Source organism: Dendropsophus ebraccatus, chromosome 3 (assembly GCF_027789765.1).
Source record: "Dendropsophus ebraccatus isolate aDenEbr1 chromosome 3, aDenEbr1.pat, whole genome shotgun sequence".
Classification (NCBI taxonomy): Eukaryota; Metazoa; Chordata; class Amphibia; order Anura; family Hylidae; genus Dendropsophus; species Dendropsophus ebraccatus.
In genome coordinates, this window is record NC_091456.1 from 16,117,724 (window position 1) to 16,139,779 (window position 22,056).

The 22,056-nt window shown below is 43.3% G+C and overlaps 1 protein-coding gene across 17 annotated transcripts in view; it reads right to left on the reverse strand.

Annotated features, from left to right (window-relative positions):
• RIMBP2 (RIMS binding protein 2) overlaps positions 1–22,056 on the reverse strand; it is a 312,677-nt gene that overhangs the window by 209,221 nt on the left and 81,400 nt on the right. The window contains exon 1 of one of the 17 annotated variants that reach the window (XM_069960991.1): positions 16,525–16,608. The exons of 15 other annotated variants lie outside the window; for them this stretch is intronic. The gene's annotated coding sequence lies outside the window, so the exon portion shown is untranslated. Of the gene's footprint in view, positions 1–16,524; positions 16,609–22,056 lie in introns of those variants that run through there. One more of the 17 variants, XM_069960992.1, reaches the window with a different exon arrangement.

The window sequence follows — 22,056 nt, forward strand, 5'->3', positions numbered from 1 at the left end:
CACAAAAACAGTGTCAAGACTACTTTTGTGTCCGTTTTTTTATAATGGAAGTCAATGGAAAAGTAGATCAAAACAGATGCACACAAATGCATCCGTTTTTTTCATCCGTTTTTCGCAAAAAACTGATGAAAAACACAGATAGCAAAAACGTAGTGTGAACGTAGCTTTATACCATAACTATTGGTCATTCTAAGATGATGCAATATACCAGCTGATGATGCAAACTTTTCCTAGTATTGTATCCCAGGCTGTGAGAAGTATAGAAAGTACGTCTATATCTTGAAAATTAGAGCCAATTTCAAAATTTGAACATCATTTTCGATCTCAGCACCCCAAAATTAGTTAAGTTCAACTGTTTTCATGTCGGAACTTTTTTGGCTGTTGACCAGTGTAATCGCTCACATTCGATCGTTTTTGCGAAAATTCAAACAATAATCGTTCTGTGTAAACGCAGGATTACACTGAGCGATTTTTAACGATTAACGACTAACAAACAACGGCAAACGAGATTGTTTATCGTTTACCTGAAATCGTTCACCATATTACACAGAACGATGGTCGTTAGTTACAATCGTTACTATAATCGTTTATGCTGCGTTTACACATAACGGTTATCGTGCGAATTTGCGCAATAACGATCAAATTCGAACGATAATCGTAGGTGTAAACGCAGCGAATGATCAAACGACGAGCGAGAAATCGTTCATTTTGATCTTTGAACATGTTCTCAAATTGTCGTTTTATCGTTCGCAAAAAATTCACAGATCGTTCCGTGTGAACAGTCGTTCGCCGATTAAATGTGTGAGATAGGCTTAAGCGATCGCACAACGATTGCAAAACGAATTTTCCGTACAATATATTGTACCATCTAAACGCTGATCGTTATATAAAAAAAAATCGTTACTCCGACTTTGTTAATCGTACGATCGGGCCAATTATTGTTTCGTGTAAACGCAGCATTACTCCATCTGATCCCAGCAAACCAATAGACAATGTGCAATTACACTGAACGATTAGTGAACAAATGCGGAACTTGAGCGAACGAATGTGGAATTACAACGAACGATTAACGAAAATTTTAGGTTCAGATCTAAATCAACGATCAGCGACACACGAACGATTTTTTGATTGCTGCCTGCAATTACACAGAACGATTATCGTTTAAATGCGAATGATATAACGATTTTCGCATGATAATCGTCCCGTGTAATAGGGCCCTTGCTAACAATGGTAGCTTACAAGCAGTAAAGCCCCTATTACAAGGGGCAACGTAGAGGTGATAACGAGTGCTGTCAGCGTTAGCTTGAGCCTCGTTTCCCGCTCGCTGACGGTGCTATTACACGTGTCGGCAGCGAGCGGCTGAGTACAGGGAGAGCTGCGGGTGGGTCAGAGCACATAATGGCATCAGCAAGGCAGAAGACGGGAAGTCGAGTACATGCTCTAACACTAACATATACCTAAAAACTCTGCTGCCTGACAACCCCTTAAAGGACTACACCCCTGTCCAAAATAATCAGAAGGTTTCTGCTCTCCAGACAGCCCCTTTAATAATACATTTAAAGCGACTCTGTACACACAATCTGACCCCCCAAACCACTTGTCCCTTCGGATAGCTGCTTTTAATCCAAGATCTGTCCTGGGGTCCGCTTGGCAGGTGATGCAGTTATTGTCCTAAAAAAACAACTTTTAAACTGGCAGCCCCGTGCCCTACAGGAGTGGCCTAGATTGCGTATGCATTAGGCTGGCACAACCTCTCTGTCCCTCCTCCCCGCCCTCCTCATCATTAGGAATGCTCCAGGCAGATTGTCTCCTATTCCTCACCTGTGTCAGCCCAGCACATGGGCTGAATCGTGCAAATGTTCAGCATGGAGAAAATGTTCCAGTGGCATTCCTAATGATGAAAAGGGTGGGGAGGAGGGACGGAGGGGTGGTACAAAGTTAGGGCACAGATATTCTAAGCCACGCCCGTAGGGCACGGGGCTGTAAGTTTAAAAGTGTTTTTTAGGACAATAACTGCATCACCTGCCAAACAGACCCCAGGACAGATCTTGGATTAAAAGCAGCTATCCGAAGGTACAAGTGGTTTGGGGGGTCAGATTGTGGGTACAGAGTCGCTTTAAAGCTGAACATTCAGAAATATACATAAAGGTATGCATTGAAGGTAGAGGAGACAAAAAGCAAGGCACCAGAAGGAGCCACAGCGGGTGCTGCAGAGTACACCGAGATAGGTAAGTATGAATTTTTCTTTTTTTTAATTTTATTTTATACAGCAGCATTATACTAAGTAAGTAAAATCCTGCATTATCCTTTTATAATAAAGGTGAAATCTCAAGGGAAGGACTTTCTGCAGATTTTAATGGGGGATTTGAGCAGGTGATATCCCCAACAGATTACATTAACAGGCAATTTGGTAAGGAGATTTTATAAAGCTCATCCACATGTTGTTGGCTTTTTACACGCTGACCTATGGGCATGTTCATTTTATTATGTGCTAGTTAGGATATGGAGCTTTCCATTGCAGGCTGGACATATAGACACTTGCAGAGCCATAGCAAGGCACTGTCACTCACCGTGTCGTTGTTATAAGAGGGTAGCCAGGTGGCCAATCCAGTAGTTTGACAGCTTAGGTTTGTAATTTACTTATATTTAAAAATCTCAAGTCTTCCTAAACATATCAGCTTCTGTATGTCTTGCAGGAAGTGGTGTATTCTCTCCAGTCTGACACAGTGCTCTCTGCTGCCACCTCTGTCCATGACAGGAACTGCCCAGAGCAGTAGCAAATCCCTATAGAAATTCTCTCCTGTTTTGGACAATTCCTGACATGGACAGAGGTGGCAGCAGAGAGCACTGTGTCAGACTGTGAAGAATACACCACTTCCTGCAGCACATAAAGCAGCTGATAAGTATTGGAAGACTGGAGATTTTTAAATAGAAGTAAATTACAAATCTATATAACTTTCTCAAAACCAGTTGATTTGAAAGAAAACGATTTTCGCCGGAGTACCCCTTTAACATATTTGATGAAACTTTGCTTTAGGAATATATATTTTCTAGGTATAACAGGAATATATTCAAGCAAAGCACATTCAGTGCAGAAATGACTGTCCCATACATATAAGCAAAGCTTCAAGAAATTCATGTTATTGCCACAAGGAAAAAAAATAAAACAACAAAAAGTAGCAACATGAATGGAACAGATTTTTCAGCCTGAAACTCATCTGTCCGCATCAGCATGTAGCCTGCAGCGTTTTGAAATGCTTTAAAAAAAAAAAAAAAATTCAAACCTTTTAAGCGTTCTGGATTTTGTATGTGTATTTTTTTTAGGCCTATGGGGAAGCCTACTGGAAAATTACGGAAATGAAATGTCATACCTAGAGCATAATGAAGTCAATGACCCAAAAATTAAAACATAAATGCCAAAAAACAAAAAGCTGTAAATGTACACGTTATAATATTTGCAGATATATCTGTGCTGCCAGGTTCTGGATGCCGATCACACAAGCAGTGCATACTTACCTTTCTGGATGCCAATCACACAAGCAGTGCATACTTACCTTTCTGGATGCCGATCACACAAGCAGTGCATACTTACCTTTGGTGACGCTCTGTGATCCAGTATCTTCGGTGAAAAGCATCTTTATCCCAGGCTGACAGAGGTGTGTCTGTGTCTGTGCAGGAAGATAATAAGGAAAGTATACTTACCCATCCCCGTTCCCTGTGGTGCCGCTCTCAAACAGCTGCCAGATGTCACTTTCAGCTGGTTTCCAGGTATCCTGATACGTCACAGCCCTGGCTCCTGCAACATCCTGCTGATGAATTGCCTGCTCAGCCAGTCAGTGACTGCAGCTTTGCCACCGATTGGTTGAGCAGGCAGTTCATCAGCCAAATACGTGACAGCTGTCTGGAGATGACAGCTGTTGGAGATGGATAAAGCAGCACTGCGGGGGCATGGGGATGGGTAAGTATACTTTCTATATTATGTTCTCACACACCCCTGCTAGCGATTTTTTATTTTCGTGGGACTTCCCCTTTAAGATCAAATAGCCTTTTTTTTTTTAAGAGATCCATTTGTAAGACTTTGGGCCACTTTCACCACACTGTTGAAATGTCGATCATTTTTATTGGACGGCCATCATTTAACAACAAATAACGTCCGCTATTTGTAAAGAAACATAGCCCTAATTGATGTTTGTTGATGTTTACTATTAATTCTTAAATGTGTGATTCTTCTACAGAGTATTTGTCTGTTTTTTATACCCAGCCAAATAGGACTAATTTTACAAGAAACGCTTCTTAAATCTGTGAATATAATATTCGCAAAAAAAATTGCGCCAACATACTCACCTGGTACTGACCAGAGGTAGGCCTGCACCAGTTTGTGCAACTCACAAATAATAATAAAAAATCTAAAAAATCTAAAAAAAATCTAAAAAATATTCGCCCATTGAATATTGGTTTATAATAAGAACTTAGACCAAAAAAATGTCCCCCAAAACGTCAAACTGCAAGTCTTAGGGCCCTATTACACGGAATGATAATCGGCCCTATCCGGCTGATTTATCGCTCCGTGTAATAAACACAACGATCAGCCGATGACAACGATCATCGGCTGATCGTTGATATGTTTGGACCTATAATTGTCGGGGGCCGACCGAGCACCGCTACGTTTAATAGCATTGTGCGGCTGGCGATTCCCAAACTGTACCTATCCATGCTGCAGGGCTCCTCTTGCGGTCTGCTTCTCCCTGGGTCCCGCGTGCTGCAGCTTCAAAGCGGCCTGTCTGGGTGACAGGCTGCTCAGCCAATCACAGGCTGGGACCGGCCACTCTGAAGCTGGAGCACGCAGGACCCAGTGAGAAGCAGACCGCAAGAGGAGCCCTGCAGCATGGATAGGTACTGTATACAGTTTAAGCAAGGGCTGCAAGGACATCGGTAACAATGTCCATGCAGCCCTAGTTCAACGATTTTTGGGCCGTGCAATAGGCCCAGTAAACGAGTGCCGATCTAGCAGATCGGCGCTCGTTTACAGTTATTATCGGGCCCCCATTGGCCTGTGTAATAGAACCCTTAGTAAAAAAAAGAAAAAAAAAGATGCCAAAGAATTCGGTTTAACAGATTGCGAGAGGATACAACAGGGCGCCGGTCCAGCAGCCTCCATATACTGCCATATATTGCACTAAACAAAAAACAGATCCGCGAGACAGTCTCTGTTTGTCTATCCTGTCAAAAATGGATATAATGGAAAACCAATGGATCCGTAAATGAATCATTCAAACCGTATACAAAAAAAAAGTGAAATAAAGTGGACGTTTCAGCAGGAAAGCCAGACAGGCTGAGGACGGGCTCTAAAAACACCACAAACATCGGAGCTGAGCTGCACGTGAATCCAGCCAAAATGCCGTCTACAGAGGAAACATTGCCCAATGCTCTCTAATGATCAAAGGTTAATTGTTTGCAAAAGGAGTCTGCACAAGGCATGTACCCTCTTCATGGAACAGGACGAGTCTCCAATCAATAACCTTCTCATCATGCCTGCATTTATGTCATGGTAGAGATGGTTAGATTATTCAATCAATTATTTTTTTCTCGAATTCCTGGATTGCTTCAACTGCCCAACATTTCCGGTCCCTATCACTGCCTGCCCCCTCCTTCTGAATTTGATTGACATCCTTCAGGTTAGACGCTGTAGGGCAGCGTTTCTTATGGTGGTTTTACACGGAACGATGTATCGTTCGAATTCGAACGATAATCGTACGTGTAAACGCAGCGAACGATCAAGCGACGAGCGAGAAATCGTTCATTTTGATCTTTCAACAAGTTCTCAAATCGTCATTGATCGTTCGCAAAAAATTCGCAGATTGTTCAGTGTAAACATTCTTTCAACGATTTCCCCTATGTGTGAGATAGGATTAAGCGATCGCAAAACGAATATTCCGTACGATGTATCGTTCCGTGTAAACGCCGATCGTTATAAAAAAAAAAAACGTTCATTCAAAATCGTTAATCGTGCGATTGGGCGAATTATCGCTCTGTAAAACCACCATTAGGGTCCTATTACACGGAGCGATTTTTAACGATTAATAACCAATGACAAACGATCGCAAACGAGATTGTTTATCGTTAACCTAAAATCGTTCACCATATTACGCAGAACGATAATCGTTAGATACGATCGTTACTATGATCGTTATTGCGATCGTTACTGTGATCGTTTACTCCTTCTGATCCGAGCGAAACAATGGACAATGTGCAATTACACTGAACGATTAGTGAACGAATGCGGAACTTAAGCGAACCAACGTGGAATTACAGCGAACGATTAACGATAATTTTAGGTTTAGATCTAAATCAACAATCAACGAAATACAAACGATTTTTTGATCGTTGCCTGCAATTACACCGAACGATTATCGTTTAAATTAGAACGATTTAACAATTTTTTTGCACGACAATCGTCCTTTGTAATAGGGCCCTTAACCTGATATGTGCCCTCTAGGTTCTATGCCTTGAAGCCTAAGGGCCCTATTCCACAGTAACGATAATCTGCCGGATCGGCCCCATTTGGCCGATTATCATTCGGTAAAATAGAGAGAACGATCAGCCGATTATCACGATTATCGATCTGTGTAATATGGTGAACGATTTCAGGTTAATGATAAACAATCTCGTTTGCGATTGTTTATTGTCCGTCGTTAATCGTTAAAAATAGCTCCGTGTACCCTAAGGGCCCTATTCCATCGGACGATTATCGTTCGCATAATCGTTAACGATTAACGATCTCAAACGACCGCTATTGTGAAAGACCTGAAAACTTTCACTCATTTCAATGGAACGATAATCGTTATTTATGATCGTATTTGCGATCGTTTTTTCTTCGCTATTGCGTTCGTATCTACTGCGAACGACGTCTTATTCAATGCAAACGATTTGCGAACGTTTTGCGAACGAGCAACGCTAAAAATAGGTCCAGGTCTTATAAAGCGATCAACGATTTCTCGTTCGGTCGTTAATCGTTAACTGCATTTCAACCGAACGATTATCGTTTAGATTCAAACGATTTAACGATAATCTAAACGATAATCGTCCGGTGGAATAGGGCCCTTAGTCTGTTCCCGGGTTTGGCTTCAAATCTTTGGCAGATAATCTGTCGTCAGATTTGTTGGTGTAATAGGGCCTTTAGGGTCCTATTAACTCAGTGATAATCAGCGGAGACAACGATCAGCAAATGAAACGATCCTCAGCTGATCATTTCTTTAGGTCCAAACCTAAAATCATCCGGCACCGACTGTGCATCGCTATGTGTAATTGTGATGCACGGCCGGCGGCTGACAATTCTTCAAACAGTATACATTACCCATCCACGCAGCGGCCATGTATTAGGCCCAGGAAATGAGCACCGATCTAGATTCAATATTCATGTTTCATCTTCTTCAATAAAAATTTGATTGGAAAAAAAAAAAATATTCATGGGGCCCTATCAGACCATGTAATAGAACCCTAAGGGTCCTAATAGACAATGCGAAGGAACAATGTGCAATTACACTGAACGATTAACGATGATTTTAGGGTCAGATCTAAATCAATGATCAATGACACACAATCATGCCTGCAATTACTCAGGACGATTAACGTTTAAGTTCAAACGATATAACCATTTTCTGCACGATAATCGTCCCATTTAATAGGGCCCTTACTTTAAAAAAGAATCACCACTAATTTTATAGCTTGCACCTCCATGCATCGGATGGGGAGTGATTGCCGGCAGGTGCGATGAGCTGGGTTTCCCTGCTGTGGCATTATTACTGGTTACAGGGTGGTATTACTATTGGCAATATGGTGACCTATATGTACTTACCTTTTCAGAGTCCCCAGTGTCCTGCTGCCTTTTCCCTGCATTCCCCACAGCGGCCATTGAAGCTTATGAAACCGTCTCTGAAGTGACAGGCCACTCAGCCAATCATTGGCTGAAACAGACCATGGCTGCAGTGAACGGGGAATGCAGGGAAAAGGCAGCAGGACACCAGAGGAATCTGGACAGGTAAGTATAATCTTATTTTTTTTTTTTTACAGTGTCATCAGCCATTACAAGTAATGACGCGCAGTCAGCGGGCGATGATTTTTTTTTTAAACGTTGGAAGACAACAATCAACTAATGATTGGCCTGATCGTTGTCTTTATTACACAAAGCGATATCTGTCCGAATAGGCATATAATCGATTTGTGTAATAGGACCCTAAGCGACATGGCAAACAACTGTTCTGGAGGAATGGAGGAGTACCCATAGATAGGGTGTGACAAAGGTGCAACCTGCTGTGAGAGACTTGATATCAATGGATTTATTGCAGTAGCCTTACGTTTGGTGGAAGAGGAGAGTATCCATGAGAACAATGAGCGGACAAATGTGAAACTGTTATTGTAAACTTGAATAGCTCTTGGGATGGGTTAATGTGCATTTCTCTTCAGAAGACCCCAATTCGGATAGAATATGTGTTGAACAACCTACTAATTTGTGCAGTTAGGTCAAGGGGCTGTTGATCCCAGTATACAGGCTCAGAGAGGAGATGCTTGTGCAATGAGACCTACTCTACGATGGACTATTATGTTGCGCTACAGTGCTGGTCCCTGTTGTAATCCACACAGAGTCCAGGTACCTGTCTTAGGTGGGTGACTTGAGAAGGGAAAAGCTGGATCCTACATGTGTAGTTTTAATGTTAGCCCAGGAGAGGTATACGTATAGTGTATGGTCTATTCCATTGCCGAGGTCACCTTATTGTGGTCTACTATTAGACAAAATGGTGTGCTAAGAAATTTTTTCTCCTATAGTTGTATACCTGTATACTACAAGTATACCCGTCTTGCATGTTGAATAGGGGCCCTATTAAACGGGGCGATTATCGTGCGAAAAATCGTTGTATCGTTCGAATTTAAACAGTAATCGTTCTGTGTAATTGCAGGCAACGATCGAAAAATCGCTCGTATGTTGTTGATCGTTGATTTAGATCTGAACCTAAAATTATCCTTAATCGTTCGCTGTAATTCCACATTGTTCATTGTTTTGCTGGGATCAGAGGGAGTAAACGATCATCGTAACAATCGCAATATCAATCGTAGTAACAATCGTAACTAACGACTATCGTTCTGTCTAATATGGTGAAGGATTTCAGGTTAACGATAAACAATCTCATTTGCGATCGTTAATCGTTAAAAATCGCTCTGTGTAATAGGACCCTAAGGGTGGTACTCCACGGGCCGACCAGGGCCTGATCAGCGATGTAAACGGGCACCGATCTGCTAGATCAGCGCTCGTTTACTGGGCCTATTCCACGGGCCGACAATCGTTTAGCGAGGGCTGCAGGGACATGCAGCCCTTGTTTCATACTTTACCTGTCCAGGCTGCAGGTCTTCTTCTCCCGGTTTTGCGCAGCAGCAGCTTAGGAGCCGCCTGTCTGAACTGACAGACTACTCAGCCAATCACTGGCCGCGGCGGTATCGGCCAGTAATTGGCTGAGCAGTCTGTCAGTTCAGACAGGCCACTCCGAAGCTGCTGCGGTGCGGGACCGGGAGAAGGAGAAGACCTGCAGTTTGGACAGGTAAAGTTTGATGTTTGTGAAATAGTCGGTCGCCTGTCGCACCAGCTATCCCACGTAGCGATGCACAGGTGGCAACCGATGATTTTAGGTTTGAACCTAAATGAACGACCAGCCGATGACACGATCATCGGCTGATCGTTCTCTCTAGTCCACGGAGCCGATTATCGCCCCCTAAGACTTGACAAATTGTTGTATTGGAGCTGTCGCTATGTCATGTGTAAGTTGATGAAAACAACGTAGATCAGCTCCTCCGCAGATCTGCTTCTGTTCTAAAAAATACTTGAACTTGTGATAAAAGTATGAATTGTCCCCAAGACTTTGTCAAAACTTTTGATATATCTTCATTCTAAGTTAGACTTTATTGTAAGGCTATTACACGGGCCAATAATCGGCCCAATCAGGCCATTTTGGGCAGATATCGCTCAACAGCACTTAGGAGAAGAGCCAATCGTCGACTCTTGTTGTTCGGATGATGGCTAATGACGATGTAAAGTAAATAATAAAGATTATACTTACCTGTCCAGGCCCCCGGATGTCCTTTTCCCCGCATTTCACGTTGACCGCGACCAGTGAAAAGGCAGCAGGACACTGGGGGAGCGTGGACAGGTAAGTATAATCTTTATTATATTCTACATAAAGTAAGGGATGCATAGACATTACTAATAATGTCCTTACCCTTACCGCACAACAATCGAGCCGTGTATTAGGCTCTGTAAGCGAGTGCTGATCCAGCAGATTGGTGCTGGGTTACCCTGCTAATCGAGCCATGAAATACGGCACGAAGGGTCCTACGAGACGACCCGAACATAAAGTGTAAACAAGTGCTGATCTGCAAGATCAATGCTTGTTTACTAAGCAAGTAAACGGGCCGACAATAGGGAAACAAGGGCTGCATGGACATCATCAGGGATGTCCGTGCAGCCCTTGCTTTTAGTGTAAAATAGTGAAGTATTTACTTACCTTTCCACGTTCTGGGTGTCCTTGGGCCTTCCCTGGTCTCTGAAGCTCTGTCTTCTGTTCCCTTCTGGTTTGTTCTCTGCACTGACAGGCTGCTCAGCCAATCCCTGGCCGTGGTCTTGTCTTGCCAAGTGATTGACTGAGTGGTCTGTCAGAGACCAGGGAAGGCCCAAGGGCACTGGGGAACATGGTAAGGTAAGTAAATACTTTATTATTTTATACTACAATCATCAGCCGTGGGCCTTGCATCGCTATAACACGTAGTGACACCCCATGCCCGATGATTTTAGGTCCGGACCTAAAGAAACAATCAGCTGATGATCGTTTCATCGGCTGATCGTTCTCTCTGTTACGCGGAATGGCAATCGCCTTGATTCGGCCAATTATCACCCCATGTAATAGGGCCCTAAAGGCTGATAGCGCTCGTTTGCATCTCGTTTCCCGCTCTGAGCTGGTTAGTACAGGGGGAGCCGCGGGGAGCTGCGGTGGGGCCGCCCAGGTGATCGCTAGATCGTCTGGGCAGCCCATAGCATATAGCAGCGGTCTTCTGCCGCCGCTCCTGTTCCGCTGGGCAACAGCAGCAGATCGCTGCTATATGAGTCGTTTGCAAAAACTGCGACGATCAGCCAACATAATTCTATTATAATGGACCATTATCGGCCAATAACTGTTCCGTGTAATAGGGCCCTAAGTCTATGATCTCCTGCAATGAGATGGACCTCCCACTTCTTCCCACCCATCTAAAGATTGGTGGAGGTCTCAGCACTGAGACCCCGACTAATCAAAACTTTTGACATGTTTGTGAAACATGTCAAAAGTTTTTGTATTTGATAGCAATGCTTTAACAAACAGACAATGATCAACAGGTGGTCAAAAAAAAAACACTGGCTGCGCTTCTGAATGGACTTTTAAACACGCTGGGGGAGATTTATCAAACATGGTGTAAAGTGAAACTGGCTCAGTTGCCCCTAGCAACCAATCAGATTCCACCTTTCATCCCTCACAGACTCTTTGGAAAATGAAAGGTGAAATCTGATTGGTTGCTAGGGGCAACTGAGCCAGTTTCACTTTACACCATGTTTGATAAATCTCCCCCGCTGTTTCGATAAAGGGTATAGTGACGCCTATATCGGAGTGCTGGACTGTGGTACTTCTGTAAGTTGATGAGGCCAGGAATAAGGGACCTGGGTGCCATGCCGCAGGAGGTGTAAGTATGAGTCAGCACTGGCCTGTGTCCTGGAGCCGACAGGACGGATAACATTGTGGTGCCAAGATGTTGTGCTGCAGTAATGTACGGTGGGGTGAGGGGCATCTGTAAGAGACGGCTTTGGCACTTTGCATGTGAGTGGGCGTATGCCTGAATAGGAAAACAACAGGCAGGGTCGGCTCTAGGTTTTTGTGGGCCCTTGGTCAACAGGGCCTCAGCGGGCCCCTTTGTATAGCAAATTATGTGGCATCATTGTTAGAGGGCCTCTGTCCCTCCATTCTGTGTGGGTGATCAGCGGTGTGTTGTGTGCTTGTTGTCCCCCGTGTGGGTGTGGGTGATCGGCGGTGTATTGTATGCTTGTTGTCCTCCTGTATGGGTATGTATTAGGTATATGGTGCACTGCTGGTCACCTGCACAGAGTGGAGAGATGTATGCACACTGATACAGGAGGGATGGTAGGTAAGTAGTACGCTGCTGGTCACCTGCACAGAGTGGAGAGATGTGTATACACTCATACAGGAGGATGGTAGGTAAGTGGTACACTGCTGGTCGCCTGCACAGAGTGGAGAGATGTGTATACACTCATACAGGAGGATGGTAGGTAAGTAGTACGCTGCTGGTCACCTGCACAGAGTGGAGAGATGTATGCACACTGATACAGGAGGGATGGTAGGTAAGTGGTACGCTGCTGGTCACCTGCACAGAGTGGAGAGATGTCTGCACACTGATACAGGAGGGATGGTAGGTAAGTAGTACACTGCTGGTCGCCTGCACAGAGTGGAGAGATGTCTGCACACTGGTACAGGAGGGATGGTAGGTAAGTAGTACGCTGCTGGTCACCTGCACAGAGTGGAGAGATGTCTGCACACTGATACAGGAGGATGGTAGGTAAGTGGTACGTTGCTGGTCACCTACACTGAATGGAGAGATGTACACACTCATATAGGGGGGATAATGGGTATATGGTTCACTGCTGATCACCTACACATAATAAGTATATAATGCACTGCTGATTACCTACACATAATAAGTATATAATGCACTGCTGATCGCCTACACATAATAAGTATATAATGCACTGCTGATCGCCTACACATAATAAGTATATAATGCACTGCTGATCGCCTACATGGAGTGGAGAGAGGTGTATACACTCATTCAGGGGGAAGATGGGTGTGTAATACACTGCTAATCACCTGCACAAAATGGATAGAGATGTGCACGCCCAGACGGGAGGGATGATAAGTATATAATGCACTGCTGATCACGTCAGTTCAGAACACACACACACACACACACACACACCACACACACACACCACGGCGCACATCAGATGCACAAGTGACGGGTGAAGTCACTGAAGCAGCGTCTGAGTGTTACGTGAGGGCGGGCAATCTAAGTTGCGGATCAGGCCAGGGATCAGAGCTCACTGCCGCTGTTATTTCGGCAGGTGGCAGGGACAAGTAACTTTTGGGGCTAGGCAGAATCATGCCTAGCGACGCCACTGTTCCGGTGGCTAATTATTCCGGGGGTGGGCAAGTGCCGGGGGGCCCCGTAAGGGGCTGTGGGCCCTGGCACTTGCCCGAGTAAGCCGGGTGCTGACGCCGGCCCTGACAACAGGACACAAAGTGATGGAGTTCAGAAAAGCAGCTGTGGAAAGGTTTACAGCAGGAGTGTTGAAAATGTTGTCCAGCGAAAATCTTTTTCTTTCAAATCAACTGGTGTCAAAAAGTTATAAAGATTAGTAATTTACTTCAATGTAAAAAAATCTCAAGTCTTCACATACTTATCAGCTGCTGTATGTCCTGCAGGAAGTGGTGTATTCTTTCCAGTCTGACACAGTGCTCTCTGCTGCCACCGCTGTCCATGTCAGGAACTGTCCAGAGCAGTGGAACATTCTTTAAGGGGTGCTCCAGCATGGGGGCACTTTTTTGGGGGGACCGGGGAGGAGGTGGCTGAAATAAAAGACGTCCATTTACCTCCCCGGTTCCAGCGGCGGGTCCCGCATCACGGTGCTCCGATGCCCGGTTCACTCAGTGAAGGAGGCGGGATCCGAGCGGACTTCAAACGGATCCCGCCTCCTTCACTGAGTGACTGAGTGGCTGAGCGGCCCTGAGACGTAGCGTCTCGGGCGGCGTCAGACACCCGGAAGCGGCCGGGAACCGGGCACCGGAGCGCCGTGATGCGGGACCCACTGCTGGAACCGGGGAGGTAAGTGGACGTCTTTTATTTCAGCCACCTCCTCCCCGGTCCCCCCAAAAAAGTGCCCCCACGCTGGAGCATCCCTTTAAAGAAAACCTCTCCTGCTCTGCACAGTTTCTAACATAGAGATTTTAGCAGAGTGCACTGTGTCAGACTGGAAAAAATCCACCACTTCCACTGCAGGACATATAGCAGCTGATAAGTATGGGAAGACTGGAGATTTTTTTAAATAGAAGTAAATCACAAATCTATATAGCTTTCTGAGACCAGTTGATTTGAAAGAAAAAGATTTTCGCCTTTAAACTCACAGCACTCAAGCTGTTGAAAAACTACAATTTCCATCATGCCCAGACAGCCAAAGCTTTAGCATGATGCGAATTGTCGTTTTGTAACAGCTGGAGGGCCGCAGTTTGACACCTGTGGCCTAGAGTATGCTGTCATTGGGACCTGTAGATCCAGAGGCATCCTCAAGTACGGAAATACGGATCCATAGATTCCTGGACGCGTGAATGAGACCTTTACACCTTGAAAGATCAGCCGGCAAGGGCAAGGGGGAACGTAATAAAAAATCACTACCTAACTCTCCCCCCGTACCCGCGAAGCGCTGCGTTATATACTGTACATATATATATATATATGTATATATTTTTTTTTTTTTCCAAATGTTGATCATATAGCCTTGAGAAACATGTAGTAGAGAGCCGAGTACAGCACTCAGCTCGTTCCAGCGGCCGCGTGTCATGTGCCATACTCGCAGCTCTATTCAAAACAAAAGAGCCGAGGGCCGATCTGGATCAACAGGTTAATTTCCCTGCCCCACGGAGGTGTATGTATTCTCTCCAGTCTGACACAGTGCTCTCTACTGCCACCTCTGTCCATGTCAGGAACTGTCCAGAGCAGGAGAGGTTTTCTATGGGGATTTACTACTGCTCTGGTCAGAGGTGGCAGCAGAGAGCACAGTGTCAGACTGGAAAGAATACACTACTTCCTGCAGGATATACAGCATCTGATAAGTAGTGGAAGACTGGACATTTTTTAATAGAAGTAATTTACAAATCTATATAACTTTCTGAAACAAAACAAAAAAATGTGATATTTCTGCTTGCGTAAAAAAAAAAGTTTATTAAGTTAAGCCCATCATGTGGTTGAGCTGTGTCATATATCTTCATTAGAAATTCAGTACGGAACCAGCGTCCTCCCTTGAGAATACTCTTTGCCAACACTTTACTATAATAAAGCAGTAAAACACCAGACAATAGTAGCTACCACCTATTAACATATCTCAACATCAAGTATATCAGGTTATAGCAGGGGTAAGGAACCATGGCTCCCCAGCTGTTTCAAAACTACAACTCCCATCATGCCTGTCCAGGCATGATGGGAGTGGTAGTTTTGCAACAGCCAAAGAGCCAAGGTTCCCTTTCCCTGGGTTATAGTAACCTATATGTCAATAGGAAAAAAATAAAAATAAAAACTCCATAGATCTGCACTATTCTTAGCTTGTCAGCGACACAGCCTGCTTGGTTAGATAGGTCGAGTCCCAATTGAAGAACGTCCCTTCAGATCTAACTTTACACACAGGTAACATTTCCAGACACTGCAGTCGGCTTTTGGCATAAAAAAAAAACCCATAAAAATGTATTTGCTTTGCACAATATTGGGCAAATTCCAGCGTTTTCTTATTTGCACAGATAAAAGTGGAACAAGCAGGTATGTAAAGGCTGGTAATGTGGAATATAACACTGTGGTCAGGTATACCCCATAGTATTCAATGAATAAGATCTGGAGCAGAGCTGTGCAGTATAAGCTACCGCATCCATATACATGGCATATTCTCACTATAGCCCAGGGGGTAGGGAACCTTGGCTCTCCAGCTGTTGCAAAACTACAACTCCCATCATGCCTGGACAGCGGTTCATGATGGGAGTTGTAGTTTTGCAACAGCTGGAGAGCCAATGTTCCCCTACCCCTGCTATTTTAGCCTATTTTAGTGACCTTAAAATCCTATAGAAATCCAGTAAGAGGAGGCAGGGAACTGGTTAATGAACATGACAAGTCAGCTGCCATGAGGGATTTCCTCCCTACTATGCCCAAATATACTAGACAGGATTAGGTTTAGGGGAAAGGCCTTTATCAATGCAAAGCCTGTACCATCTAAAGGCTTATTCCATCATGCACCTTATTAACCCTTACCGTCTAGTTCTAAAGCATCAGGAGAAGATAAAATGGCACGCTCAAGGTCACTCCTACCTATTCTATGGCTTTCCTATTTTATACTTAGTATCAGAATGTAAGAGGAGGAGGGGGGTCCATATAGTAGTATCACAGATGGGGTGGGGTAAGGGATACTCTAAAATTTCATGCTTCCCTATCTGGATATATTAACAATGTAACCTTTTAGACCCTATTGTCATATCCTACTACTAAGGGGGGCTCTCATTCACAAAACAAGACATACAAGTTAGCTACCCCCTGGTCTGCTTACAGGTCTGGATGGGAGCATAATGGTGACAGCAAGATGATACATGCATGCAACTTTGCAGGATGCAGCTGGGGGGGACATCTTACCTTGCAGAGGAGGATGTGCTGCAGACCAGACACTGTCTTGTGTCCATTTATATCCAGGCAGACAGGGGCACCAGTAGTAGCAGATCTGGTGTGCTAGCTGTGCTTGTACTGGACTCCAAATGATTCATGACTGCTGAAAGCCAGTGAAAGAAGCAGCACTATGCATGCAGCAGCTGCCAGAGCCTATGAGACAGTAGTCCATCCCTTCTCTTCCTCCTCCACCTCCTCCTCCTCCTCCCCTCTCTCTCTGGAATATACACACACACACACAAGATGGCTTTTCCCTCTATTTCTCAGCTCTCTGCTTCCCAGCTGTGGCCTTTGCTGTCCATACACACTGAGCTCCCCCTCTCCTCCTGCCGCTGCTGCTGCTGCTGCTGCACACCTTACTGCCACCTCCACCTCCAGACACTCATTACATTACACCATGGACCAACCCATTGCAAAGATGGGAAGCTCTTCCCCCCCCCCCCCCTCTTCTATCTACGCTCTGTTGCAACCAATGAACAGCTTAGGATCTCCTATGCAGAAGGGTATTAACAAGGATTACCTGGAGCAGCCCAAACCCACAACCCTTATTTTTTTAAAGAGATATTTTTAACCCTGTCTTTGCTGGAAACAACAACAAATAATAATAATAATAATAATAATAATAATAATAATAATAATAATAATAATAATAATAATAATAATAATAATAATAATAAAAACACACACACACACATATATATATATATATATATATATATATATATATATATATATATTAAAAGATTAAAATGTTACAATAAGCTTCTTGACATTCCTGATTCAGTGTAATAGGAGAGAATAAGAGATCAATCCCTGTGGAGCTCGGATTAGGAATATTTGTAAATAGTGACAGGGATTGGTGTGATGGCATAAACATATGTATAATAATAATAATAATAATAATAATAATAATCATCATCATCATCATATGCAAAATAATAATAATCATATGTATAATATACTAATAATATGTATTAGAATAATAATAAGTATAATAAAATAATAATAAAAATAATAATAAACATGGAAAATAATATATGTATAATAACAATACTGTATTTTCTGACTTATAAGACGACTTTTTAACCGCGAAAAATCTTCTTAGAAGTCGGATGTCGTCTTATGCCGGGTATGGTCACCCCATACAGTGGGAGGGCTCAAAAATGGACGCATCCCCACCATATGGAGCGACCAGTAATAAAAAAAAAAAAAACCAGTTAACTCACCTGGGGCCCGTTCCCGGCGTCCGTGCGTCTCCTAGCCTGTTTCCGGCACAGGCAGTGTGACGTACACTGCCTGCGCCGGGGATCCCTGAAGCTCTCCTGGCAGCCGAGCATCTCATCCAAAAAGCTTGGAGACGCTCGACTGCCCAGAGAGCTTCGGGAGAATGACGGAGTCTCCGGAAGTACCCAAAGACGCGCGGACGCGGGGAACGGGCCCCAAGGTGAGTGAACTTTTTTTTTTTTTTTAATTTAGCTGCAGCTAACCCTGCCTAACCGCAGCAGGGCTGCGGTCAGGCAGGGGTTAACATTTTCCGGCGTATAAGGCGAACCCCTGACAATCTTCTTTAAAGTCAGGGGTCGTCTAATACCCCCAGTCGCCTTATACGCTGGAAAAACGGTAATAATAATAATAATAATCATCATCATCATCATATGTACAGGGCTGCAGAGTATGTTTGTGTATTTTAGTGCATGTGTACTATTACACTGTTATATTCATGCTTTATATTTTATAATAATCTTTTATTGTAGTAACATGAAAAAAAAAATCTGAAAGGTGAAGGATATTGGTTTTTGTCTTCCTAAAGACAGATGAATCTAGATGTAGCAGAGCTGAATGCGTCATTACACAGCATTGTTTGCTTCTAGTCAAATGATTGATTAAACTACAGATGTAGCGGAACATTATTTGTTCTTTCCAAAGACAAACATTGTACTGTAACATGTAAGTAATATAGCAGATGTAGCAGGGCTGACTATGAAACCAGTTGTGTCTGCATTTCTAACACATTGCTCTCCAAGGTAGCTTGGTTTACCCACAGTCCTTAGAATATCCATGGATATACATGTACATAATAGCAGTTGGTGTTATTGGATGAATAGATCTCTATAATGGGAGGGGATCTCCAGTTCATGATATTAAAAAAAAAAGCCACATTTAGGCAGCCACTCAGGATGGAATATTAAAGGGGTACTCTGGCAAAAATATTTTTCTTTCAAATCAGCTGGTTTCAGAAAGTTATATAGATTTGTAATTTACTTCTATTTAAAAATCTAAAGCCTTTCAGTACTTATCAGCTGGTGTATGTCCTGCAGGAAGTGGTGTTTTCTCTCCAGTGGGTTGACACTATGTATTTGTGTGCATCCATTTTGATCCGCTTTTCCATTGACTTTCATTGTAAAAAAAAAAAAAACAGATCAAAGCGTATCTGTTTCTTTTTTTTAAACGTACACAAAAACGTACTTGACCTTATTTTTGTGTGCGTTAAAAAAAATGGATGCGTTTTGATCCGTTTTTTTTTTTATTTTTATAAATGGAAAAACGGATCAAAATACTTGCACACAAATGCATCCGGATGGCAAAAAAAAAACCTAGTGTGAACCCAGCCTTTGCTACTCCTGTACACTAGAAAACAGGTGTAAGACCAAACAATGCTGTATCAGTCAAACAGATCCATAACCCCTTAATGACAGATGGCATACATTTACGGCATCTCATTGTTAGGTAGGTTCAGACATGACAGCTGCATTTAAAAGTCTTCCGTCCCCCTTTCCCTGGTGTCTAGTGGCGGGATCCCCCCAGCGTGATGCGATCGCGGAGGGGGGATCCCTTTATCTTTCTGGTCCGGGACTCAGCTGATCTCAGATGACGCTGATCCCAGCTCGGTATTCTGGTCTGCTGCAGGCCAGGTTAAGAGAGCACCGATCTCATTGATCAGTGCTGTATAAAGTAAACTACACTGATCTCTATGAGAGATCAGTGTAGTTATATTAGAAGTTCCCCAGGGGGACTTCCAAGGTTTAAAAAAAAAAGTGTTTTTATTAATTAAAAAAAAAAACCTCTCCTAATAAAAGTCTGAATCACCCCCTTTTCAAATTTTATAAAAATAAATAAATATGTGTAATTGCCCAAACTATTTAATTATCTCATTCTTGATCTCGCACGGTAAACGGTGTAAGTGCAAAAACCCGCCAAAGTGCAAAATTGTGCATCAAATCCAGAAAAATTTTAATAAAAATCGATCAAAAAGTTGCATATAAGCAATCAAGGTATCGATAGAAAGTACAGATCATGGCGCAAAAAAATGACATCTCACACAGCCCCATAGACCAAAGCATAAAAGCGTTATAAGCATGGGAATAGAGCGATTTTAAGGAATGTTTATTTTCTGTAAAAGGTTTTATTTTTTTAAAAGCAATCAAATAAAATAAAAAGTTATGCAAGTTGCATATCGTTTTAATTTTCAATTTCACCGCGCATATAATTTTTTTCTGGTTTTGCAGTGTATTTTATGCAAAAATTAAGTCTGCCATTGCAAAGTAAAATTAGTGGCGCAAAAAAATACAAGCGCTATGGCCTTTTAAACACGAGAAGGAAAAAACTAAAACGCAGAAACGAAAATTGGCTCCGTCCTTAAGGGGATAATATCCATCATGGACGTAAAACCGGAAGTGATGAGTGAGTGGACGTTCATTAGCATACAGGTGTTTGGGGGGAGATTTGCATGAAATCAATAGAGAATTATACCAGGGGTAGGGGGAACCTTGGCTCTCCAGCTGTTGCAAAACTACAACTCCCATCCTGCCTGGACAGCCTTTCGATCGATTCAATCGAGTAGGTATTCGATCGAATATTGCGGTATTCGAAAGATTCGAATACAATCGAGTAGTGTGTCGAATACGAGGCAAACATTCGAAAGCCCTCCCATCGCAGTTGGCGCTTTTTTTAATCCAATCCTCAGGCAGGGAGGCCGTGAGGGACCCTGGGAGTACGCACACAGTGCGAAAACGGCGTATACCCTCATTGGATGGCTGAACCACATGACCTCAAATATTTAAGACTTGATTTCCGCCTCTGGAGTCTTCATCCAAAGCACTTCTCAGTGCTAAGAAATAGATGATATAACAGTATCAGCATCAGCTGTATTCATTCCACTACCCTGTGTGTACAAGTTACTTATAGTGTCCTTGGTTTAGCCCACTAAGGGCACGTTAACCTTATACCTATTCTGCCAGTTGCCCAGGAAAAGGCAAGTGATACCTATTGTGCCAGTTGCCCAGTAAAAGGCACGTGATACATATTGTTCCAGTAGCCCACAAAAAGGCACGTCATACATACTGTTCCAGTATCGTTCGTACAGCATTACGCGTGATACGTGCGAATAACATGACGCTCTACAGACGCACATTGGAATCATGCATGTAACGCTGCGCAAGAAATACGAACAAAATGTGTGAACATTGCCGTAAAGCGTTTGCAAATATTTTTCCTTCGCAACTGCAGAGAGTGGCATTATACTGCAATTTTGGGGTGTTGGGTGCACCCAGGCATGCTCCCCTAATGTCCCAGTGTCATTGCGGAGGTGTTCTCATCGTTTAGGGAGGTTTCATGGGGGACTTGGTGACCTCCAAGTGGTCGAATTTTGATTTCCAAGTGCCGAGAATTCTCGAAAGTCGAATATTTCACTACTCGCTCATCTCTAATAAACAGTAATATGATGCAAGCTGCATCATCCTACTACCTCAGGCTTTGGTAACAGGTCAATTATAAGCCATGCATGCATGCTAACATATCATATCAGGAGAAGCCTTCTCAAATGTAGTGTAAGTGTCAGCTGCCTAGCAACTGTAAGAGGGAAATATAGAAGGGTTCTCCCCGGGGGGAAGAGAAATACTGCAGTCCTCACTTGTACACACTGATTTCTGATATGCATAATTCTGGACTCGCACCAAGACTGGATGTTAAAGCCGTAGGGAACAGGCCGCTTGCATAATACACTTCAATTATTGCCAATTACATTGCTCTTTCTGCGTCGAGATCTAATACAGGTAAGTATCAATCCCCTGTTATTAACGTATATGCACGGAGGGGGACAGTCAGAGCGCGCACTTTAATACCACCTTAAAAATGCTCTCATTGAGATACTCTATGTATTATGCACAGTGCGCATTGTATCAGATATTAACCCTACGTATACAGATGGAGCTGCTCATTATTTCATATAAAAAGAACTCCATCTGTTCGCTCCATTCGTCTGCTGCGTTCGTGGTATCAAATGTTAAAAGTATTTTATACACATAGTTTTTTTTTTTTTTTTGCAATATATAAAGTGAATATCTAAAATATATATAAGTGAAAAAGTAAATATATAAGATGTATGTATGTATAATAGGTAAGAGGTAAGGATGTTCCTGTATAAGGGGTAGGCAGGAGCCTTTACATATTTATAACCTAAAGGGCCTGAGCGGGGATGGGGGTGGGGGTCTTTCTTCTGATCTC